We start from the raw sequence: 9,594 nt of genomic DNA, 5'->3' as shown, positions 1-9,594 counted from the left end.
AGAAAGACACTTCCGCAAGGGAATAGAACGAAATGGTTCAACCGCAATACCCCACAGCCCTATTTACCTCGGGACAATCCAAGAAAGGAGGCGTAGGTATTTTAATTCACCATTTAATACCTCGAAAATCTCACACATAGAAAGAGACCCGGAAGGGAGATACTTGATCATAACGGGCTTATTTGTACGAGCACCCAATAACATTGGCCACGTTGTACAGCCCAAATACTGAACAACATGTTTTTATGTCTAAAATATCAAAACTCCTGTGGATCATGCGAGGGGCCCGGTTTTCCTGTCTGGTGACTTTAACTTAACCATGGACACCCTATTAGACACTTCAAATGGCACAGCCAGCACCCCTCCCAAAGTACTGAAATCTGTCAAAAAACACAATTTTAAACCTCCAACTCCATGACATATGGCGCACACTGCACCCAACCCATAAAGACTACACATATTATTCTCCACCACACATTAAATACTCTCGTATAGATTATTTCTACACAGATTCCAATGGACTGGACATGGTTACTGACTGCTCAATTGGCCCCATAACTTGGTCGGACCACGCACCGGTTACATGCCAGGTCCAGTGCCTGATCTCCCTCCACGACCTATATATGGCGACTGGATGACTATCTATTGAATGATCCTATCATTAAACTTGACATCCAAAAGTCTCTGGAAGACTATCTATCACATAATAATCCTATGCACACTTCACTTATAAACGTATGGGAGGCACACAAATGCGTCATACGAGGAGACTTCTTGAAACATAAAGCTCGACTCACTAAACAACACAGACTAAAACAGGCAGAATTACTTCACACCATAACACAACTAGAGGAGAAAAATAAGGGAGACTTATCCGACATCGATACCAAAAATGCCTTAGATACTGCTAGAAAGGACCTAAAAACACTTTATCTGAAGCTTATCATCGCAAAAATCTGAACACGAAGCAGCAATATTATGAGGGCGGAAACAAGCCCGGAAGCTACTAGCCAGGGCAGTGCGTAGAAGACAACTAAAAACACACATACATTTAATACAAAATTCGGATGGCTCGGTGACTAAAGGCAGCAAACAAATAGCCAACTCCTTCCACTCCTATTATCAGACATTATATAACATAGGCCAGTCAGCAGACCCAACAGCTTCCCACGAAAATATACCGGACAGAACGCTCCAAATAGACCAGTATCTGGCTACGCTGGCTTTGCCGCGGCTGGACTTCTGAACAAAGAAACTATTTAGACTCTCATATATCTGCAGATGAACTCTTGCAGGCCATCAAATACTTCCCCAGTGGAAAAAGCCCAGGCCAGATGGGCTCTCCATAAAGTACAGGGAGTGCAGAATTATTAGGCAAATGGAGTATTTTGACCACATCATCCTCTTTATGCATGTTGTCTTACTCCAAGCTGTATAGGCTCAAAAGCCTACTACCCAATTAAGCATATTAGGTGATGTGCATCTCTGTAATGAGAAGGGGTGTGGTCTAATGACATCAACACCCTATATCAGGTGTGCATAATTATTAGGCAACTTCCCTTTCCTTTGGCAAAATGGGTCAAAAGAAGGACTTGAAGGCTCAGAAAAGTCAAAAATAGTGAGATATCTTACAGAGGGATGCAGCACTCTTAAAATTGCAAAGCTTCTGAAGCGTGATCATCGAACAATCAAGCGTTTCATTCAAAATAGTCAACAGGGTCGCAAGAAGCGTGTGGAAAAACCAAGGCGCAAAATAACTGCCCATGAACTGAGAAAAGTCAAGCGTGCAGCTGCCAAGATGCCACTTGCCACCAGTTTGGCCATATTTCAGAGCTGCAACATCACTGGAGTGCCCAAAAGCAGAAGGTGTGCAATACTCAGAGACATGGCCAAGGTAAGAAAGGTTGAAAGACGACCACCACTGAACAAGACACACAAGCTGAAACGTCAAGACTGGGCCAAGAATATCGCAAGACTGATTTTTCTAAGGTTTTATGGACTGATGAAATGAGAGTGAGTCTTGATGGGCCAGATGGATGGGCCCGTGGCTGGATTGGTAAAGGGCAGAGAGCTCCAGTCCAACTCAGACGCAGCAAGGTGGAGGTGGAGTACTGGTTTGGGCTGGTATCATCAAAGATGAGCTTGTGGGGCCTTTTCGGGTTGAGGATGGAGTCAAGCTCAACTCCCAGTCCTACTGCCAGTTTCTGGAAGACACCTTCTTCAAGCAGTGGTACAGGAAGAAGTCTGCATCCTTCAAGAAAAACATGATTTTCATGCAGGACAATGCTCCATCACACGCGTCCAAGTACTCCACAGCGTGGCTGGCAAGAAAGGGTATAAAAGAAAGAAAATCTAATGACATGGCCTCCTTGTTCACCTGATCTGAAACCCATTGAGAACCTGTGGTCCATCATCAAATGTGAGATTTACAAGGAGGAAAACAGTACACCTCTCTGAACAGTGTCTGGGAGGCTGTGGTTGCTGCTGCACGCAATGTTGATGGTAAAACAGATCAAAACACTGACAGAATCCATGGATGGCAGGCTTTTGAGTGTCCTTGCAAAGAAAGGTGGCTATATTGGTCACTGATTTGTTTTTGTTTTGTTTTTGAATGTCAGAAATGTATATTTGTGAATGTTGAGATGTTATATTGGTTTCACTGGTAAAAATAAATAATTGAAATGGGTATATATTTGTTTTTTGTTAAGTTGCCTAATAATTATGCACAGTAATAGTCACCTGCACACACAGATATCCCCCTAAAATAGCTATAACTAAAAACAAACTAAAAACTACTTCCAAAACTATTCAGCTTTGATATTAATGAGTTTTTTGGGTTCATTGAGAACATGGTTGTTGTTCAATAATAAAATTAATCCTCAAAAATACAACTTGCCTAATAATTCTGCACTCCTGTATTATAAGTCATATATCGAAACACTAGGGCCATTGATGCTTTAACTTTTAACAACCTGACTGAACAGCAGAGCTCTCTAAATCTATGCTAGAGGCACACATCATCATTTTGCCTAAACCAGGCAACCCCCCTAATAATCCAGCAAACTTCAGACCTATCTCCCTATTAAATTTAGATATCAAAATTCTTTCCAAAATTTTAGCAAATCGCCTTAATAAATTTCTCACAAATCTTGTCTCTTCTGACCAGGTGGGGTTCGTACCTGGCAGGGAGGCACGTGATAATACCACCAAAGGTGATCCAGATAATAAATTTTGCACAAACTGAAGGAGTGCATTGGCACTATTCTCGACGGACGCAGAGAAGGCCTTCGACGGGTCGATTGGCTCTTCCTGCGCCAGGTCATGAAGGCCATGAATTTTGGAGACCCTTTCCTGGATATGGTCTTTGCTCTTTACTCAGCTCCTAATGCCCGGATTAGAATAAATGGAACTTTATCAGACACCTTCTCTATATCTAACGGGACCCGTCAGGGATGCCCGTTATCCCCTCTACTTTTTGCTCTCTCAATCGAAGCACTAGCACAAAAGATACGCCTCAATCCTAATATCAAGGGAATCCGCATTGGTGATACAGAGCACAAACAGGCGTTATACGCTGATGATGTTCTGTGCACCCTTACTAATATTGATACGTCAATCCAGAGCTACTTTCTGAACTAAGGAAAATACGGAAACCCTCTCTATTTACACTTTAACCTCTCAAAATCTGAACTCTCCTCAATATCAACTCCCCTCCCAAACACACCCTGTTCTTAGCACAACACCACAATGTCCCCCTAGCAGCACCAAACTGAATACTTAGGTATTTACTCTATCGGCAAACGCATCAGATCTCTATAAAAACAAACTACCTAACTATTAAGAAGGAGATATCCGATGACCTATCCTCCTGGAAAAATAAAATCATTATCCTTGGCTGGGAAGATTAGGCTAATTAAAATTAACATTTTTACCACGCAACTTTATGTTATGCAACGACCCCCATTCACCTACCTCAGCGGGATTTCCTCCCCCAAACTCCAAAAACCCTTGAGCAGTTCATATGGTCAGGAGCGAAACCCAGAGTTCTCAAAAAGACACTTTAACCTCCCCAGAGACAGAGGGGGGTTGGGATTTCCTGACTTAGGCATTATACAGAAGGGCCATATTATTACAGAGACTAATGAGTGGTCACACAATTCTTCACAAAAACGTGGGTCAGGATCGACGGGCAGATTCTCCATTCCAATAATGTTGCTTCCTTGGCTTGGACCACCTGCGCTAAGCGCCAAAAATACTGCAAAAGTACCATTTAATAACAGAAACCCTCTCGGAGTGGGACAGACTAATTTCTACCAGCCACACACATATCAAACTTACCTTCCCACTAATTCCAATTTTGGAGAACCCTGACTTACCCTATTATGATCTGAGTAGAAATAGAGATAAACCATACAACCTGAGAGTAGGCGCTTTACATTTTGCTTTGGCCAATGGAAGACTAAGACCCACAGCACGAATTGAAAGAACATTCCGACTACATTTTCTCATCATGGTTGAGATATCACCAGCTATCCCACTTTCTGTCACATCATAAAAATAAATCTGATTTCCTTAGGGAACTTACTCCGTTTGAAACCCTATGCACTGATCTTACCCCACAAAAGATTAATCTCAAAAATATACAAACTGCTACTCATTTCCACCTGACCGTACAATTACCGACAATACCGATGCATGGAACAGAGACCCTTAATAATGTAATAGGTGAGGAGGAATGGCTCAACTCATTCAGACTGATTAAACAGTCTTCCGTCTCCGCAGTAGAATTCAGGAAATACAACTTAAACTACACACTATATGGTATTACACCCTTCCAGATTGCACCGATATTTTCCGACGGCCTCAGCGGCTTGTTTGGAGGGATGCGGCGAATAGGAACACTCTACACATTTGGTGGTCCCTGCCCTAAACTAACGAATTACTGGACGACAGTCATAGAAGAGATGTCTAACATATTAAATGTACACATATCAAGCTCCCTCGAAAACCATTCTGTTCCTGCACTTACCTGACTCTATCAACAGGCAGGGATGGGCCCTTCTCCTGATTATGTTAACGGGAACGAAAGACTGATTCCTAGACTATGGAAATCAAAGGAGGTGCCCACTCTTGCAGAGTGGAGCTCCGCTGTAAATGAATTACTAACACTGGAAAAGTTGCACTATTTTCAGAGCAACCAAAAGGACATATACGAATCTTTGCTCACCGCTATCGGAACCCCCCCATCCTCGTTAAACTAAATTGTTGATCGTTGAGCGCGAAATAAACTCACCACTGAATATAGTCGGATTCATCCTGGGAACTTTATTCTCCCCTTCCCCCCCCCTTCCCCCCCCTTTTTTTTTTTCTTCTCTCCTTCTTTCTTTCTCTCTACTCTCTCAGGGGCCGGAGTCGTGTACGGGCTGCCTCAATTGGAGCTTTCTGTTTATAAAGGTACTAATATTTTTAATGTTGAACAATACTGTTAAAAAAAGTCAAGCTTTAATTCCAACGTCAACGGACAATTACCCTAAAACCTATGTATCTATCACGTATTTTTGGAGCGGGCGGGAAACCACACCTTTGAAGGTTTTGTGGGAACCCCGAACTGCCACCTTGATGCCGACTCTATTCTAACCTAATTTGTACGATAAAAATTACATCCCGCAAAGTTGGGTACAAATACCTTTTAAACGTATGTCTTGCTTTATATTTTGTACCAATGTATTGTCTCTGTATAATCTTAAATAAAGCTTGTTTGAAAAAAAAAAAAAAAGAATTCTGTTATATTACACTTCTTAGTCTGTTGTGTTACTGTATAGAGTATCATATAATCAAAGTGAAAACATTTGTAAAACAAGATTAACCTCTGTTTGCTGCAATTGTTTTTTTTTTCGACGGCCTCTCAGCGGCTTGTTGAGGGGATGCGGCGAGCATAGAACACTCTCTCACAATTGGTGTGTCCGTGCCCTAAATAACGAATTATTGCCGACAGTCATAGAAGAGATGTCTAACATATTAAATGTACACATATCAAGCTCCCCTCGAAACCATTTTGTTCCTGCACTTACCTGAATCTATAAACAGGCAGGGACGGGCCCTTCTCCTGATTATGCTAACGGGAACGAAGAGACTGATTCCTAGACTATGGAAATCAAAGGAGGCGCCCACTCTTGCAGAGTGGAGCTCCGCCGTAAATGAATTACTAACACCCTGGAAAAGCTTGCACTATTTTCAGAGCAACCAAATGGACATATACGAATCTTTGCTCACTGTATGGAACCCCCCCATCCTAGTTAAACTAATTGTTGATCGTCGAGCGCGAAAATAACTCACCACTGCTATAGTCGGATTCATCCTGGGAAACTTTATTCTCCCCTTCCCCCCCCCCTTCCTCCCCCCCCTTTTTTTTTTCTTCTCTCTCCTTCCATTCCCCTTTCTCCTCTACTCTCTCAGGGCCGGTGTGTACGGGCTGCCTCAATTGGAGCTTTTGTTTATAAAGGTACTAATATTTTTATATGTTGAACAATACTGTTAAAAAAAGTCAAGCTTTAACTTTCCCAACGTTAAAAGGACAATTATACCCTAAAACTAAGTATCTATCACGTATTTTGGAGGCGGGCGGGGAACCACACTTGAAGGTTTTGTGGGAACCCCCGAACTGCCACCTTGATGCAGACTCTATTCTACCTAATTGTACGATAAATTACATCCCAAAGTGGGTACAAATACCTTTAAACGTATGTTCTTGCTTTATATTTTGTCCATGTATTGTATCTGTATAATCTTAAATAAAGCTTGTTTGAAAAAAAAAAAAAGAATTCTGTTATATTACACTTTAGTCTGTTGTGTTACTGTAGAATATCATATAATCAAAGTGAAAACATTTGTAAACAAAATTAACCTCTTGTTTGCTGCAATTGTTTTTTTTTTTTGACGGCCTCAGCGGCTTGTTGGAGGGGATGCGGCGAGATAGGAACACTCTCACACATTTGGTTGGTCCTGCCCCTAAACTAACGAATTACTGGACGACAGTCATAGAAGAGATGTCTAACATATTAAATGTACACATATCAAGCTCCCTCGAAACCATTCTGTTCCTGCACTTCACCTGAATCTATAAACAGGCAGGGACGGTCCCTTCTCCTGATTATGCTAACGGGAACGAAGAGACTGATTCCTAGACTATGGAAATCAAAGGAGGCGCCACTCTTGCAGAGTGGAGCTCCGCCGTAAATGAATTACTAACACTGGAAAAGTTGCACCTATTTTCGAGCAACCAAATGGACATATACGAATCTTTGCCTCACTGTATGGAAACCCCCCCATCCTAGTTAAACTAATTGTTGAATCGTCCGAGCGCGAAAATAACTCACCACTGAATATAGTCGGATTCATCCTGGGAAACTTTATTCTCCCCCCCCCCCTTCCCCCCCTTTTTTTTTTCTTCTCTCTCCTTCTTTCTTTCTCTCTACGCCTCTCAGGGGCCGGGTGTGTACGGGCTGCTCTCAATTGGAGCTTTCTGTTTATAAAGGATACTAATATTTTTATATGTTGAACAATACTGTTAAAAAGTCAAGCTTTAATTTCCCAACGTAAAAGGACAATTTACCCTAAACTAAGTATCTATCACGTATTTTGGAGCGGGCGAGAACCACACTTGAAGGTGGTTTTGTGGGAACCCCCGAACTGCCACCTTGATGCAGACTCTATTCTAACCTAATTGTACGATAAATTACATCCCAAAGTGGGTACAAATACCTTTAAACATATGTTCTTGCTTTATATTTTGTCCATGTATTGTATCTGTATAATCTTAAATAAAGCTTGTTTGAAAAAAAAAAAGAAAAAAAGAATTCTGTTATATTACACTTTAGTCTGTTGTGTTACTGTAGAATATCATATAATCAAAGCGAAACATTTGTAAAACAAATTAACCTCTTGTTTGCTGCAATTGTTTTTTAATAGCCACTCACCATTTGCCTTATGTGAGAGAGCCATTTCTGGCTTGAATATATGACTAACCACAGTCATTATGTTAGTATACTGTACACTGTTTTGCAGTTATCAGCTGAAGTAAATTAATGAAGATATGTTCTATGGTTTAGCCTTGAGACGCCGCCCGCAGTGTGCATTTCCAGCTCTGAGAATTAGAAAATCCTATATTTTTCTGAGCTAAATTACATAAAAAATGAGACAAAGACGACAATGAAAGTATATTGCAAAGTTGGTTAACACATAATTAAAACTATTTAAGATTAAATCTGAAGGTGTTTACTGTACCTTTATAAATCATCAGTTAGAAGCAATTCTAAAAATTACACTAGATGTCAGTAGATTACTTGTGAAATAACCATATACTGAATATCTCAGTGCAAGTGCAAATTAATACATCCTTAGAATGAAACATACATTGGAATGTGAAAAATAAATATTTTGTTTAGAGTTAGCAGCGTACTTTAGAAAATGCGATCAGGTTTGCGAGTGGCAAGGGTGGTAGTTTTTTTCTTCTTTTTGCGCTCCCATAAAGTCTATGGTGGAAATATGTTAATAAGGTTTCAGTTCAAGTTTACTTTTATTATCAAATTTACATATTTCTCTTGGCTTCCTTTTCTAAAATGTAGCCCCTCTCAATAATAGCATACTGAGGGACTATCTAAATCATATAATCTTACTTATGACTTTAAGGTCCCTTTAAAGGGATTATTCTGCTAGGTTTGTGCAGCCATTGTTGGGATTGGCTGTAGTAGAGCAGCTGTTGCAGAATGATGTATGGCAAAATGGGCTGTTTTCCACAATATAATTTAAGAGACGCTTTGAAACAAGCGTAAATTTTGCAGCTTACCATGGACATTCATATTATCCAAAGGTGAAATTTTGGACCAACAGTATTCTCAAAATACTAAGGCTAGCTTATATATTGCTGGTGTTGATCTATTTGACTAACCCAAATGCCGTAAAAAAAGCTGCCAAAAAATAATTCCATCTGAAAGTTAATAAAATTGCCAGATTTTCATTTTGCAATTTTCAAATTGTGCAGCCTGAAGGTAAAAAATATACATTTTTGTACAGCTTATATTGAGCCCAGGGGTCAAGTCCTACAAAAACAGTGTGGGAATTTACCAAAGACTTCCACCCCCACACAATTTATATTGTTTTACACACACTCACACTCACACTCACACACACACTCACACACTCACACACACTGAATGAAAGAGACTAAACCAGAGAGAAACATTCTGGATCTGAATTTGGACCACCTTACAACGACTAAATGAGATTTTGATTTGGTGTGATTTTTATAAACAAATATGTGTTTGAAAATTGTTCTTATTAGCTGTTTGGGTCATTTAGAAGAAATGTTGAAATGGCTATTACATTAATTATGTAAAAATGGAATAATGGAAAAATGACAGACAATATTTAGTAGTATTTCTTTTTAACCCCTTAAGGACAAGGCCATTTTTCAATTTCTTTCCCTTAAGGACCAGGGCTATTTTTTACATTTTTGCTGTGGTTTGTGTTTAGCTGTAATTTTCCCTCTTACTCATTTACTGTACCACACATATTATATACCGTTTTTCTCGCCAT

The sequence above is a fragment of the Bombina bombina genome, chromosome 4 (genome assembly GCF_027579735.1).
Source record: "Bombina bombina isolate aBomBom1 chromosome 4, aBomBom1.pri, whole genome shotgun sequence".
Classification (NCBI taxonomy): domain Eukaryota; kingdom Metazoa; phylum Chordata; class Amphibia; order Anura; family Bombinatoridae; genus Bombina; species Bombina bombina.
Note: the sequence above shows the minus strand (reverse complement) of the source record.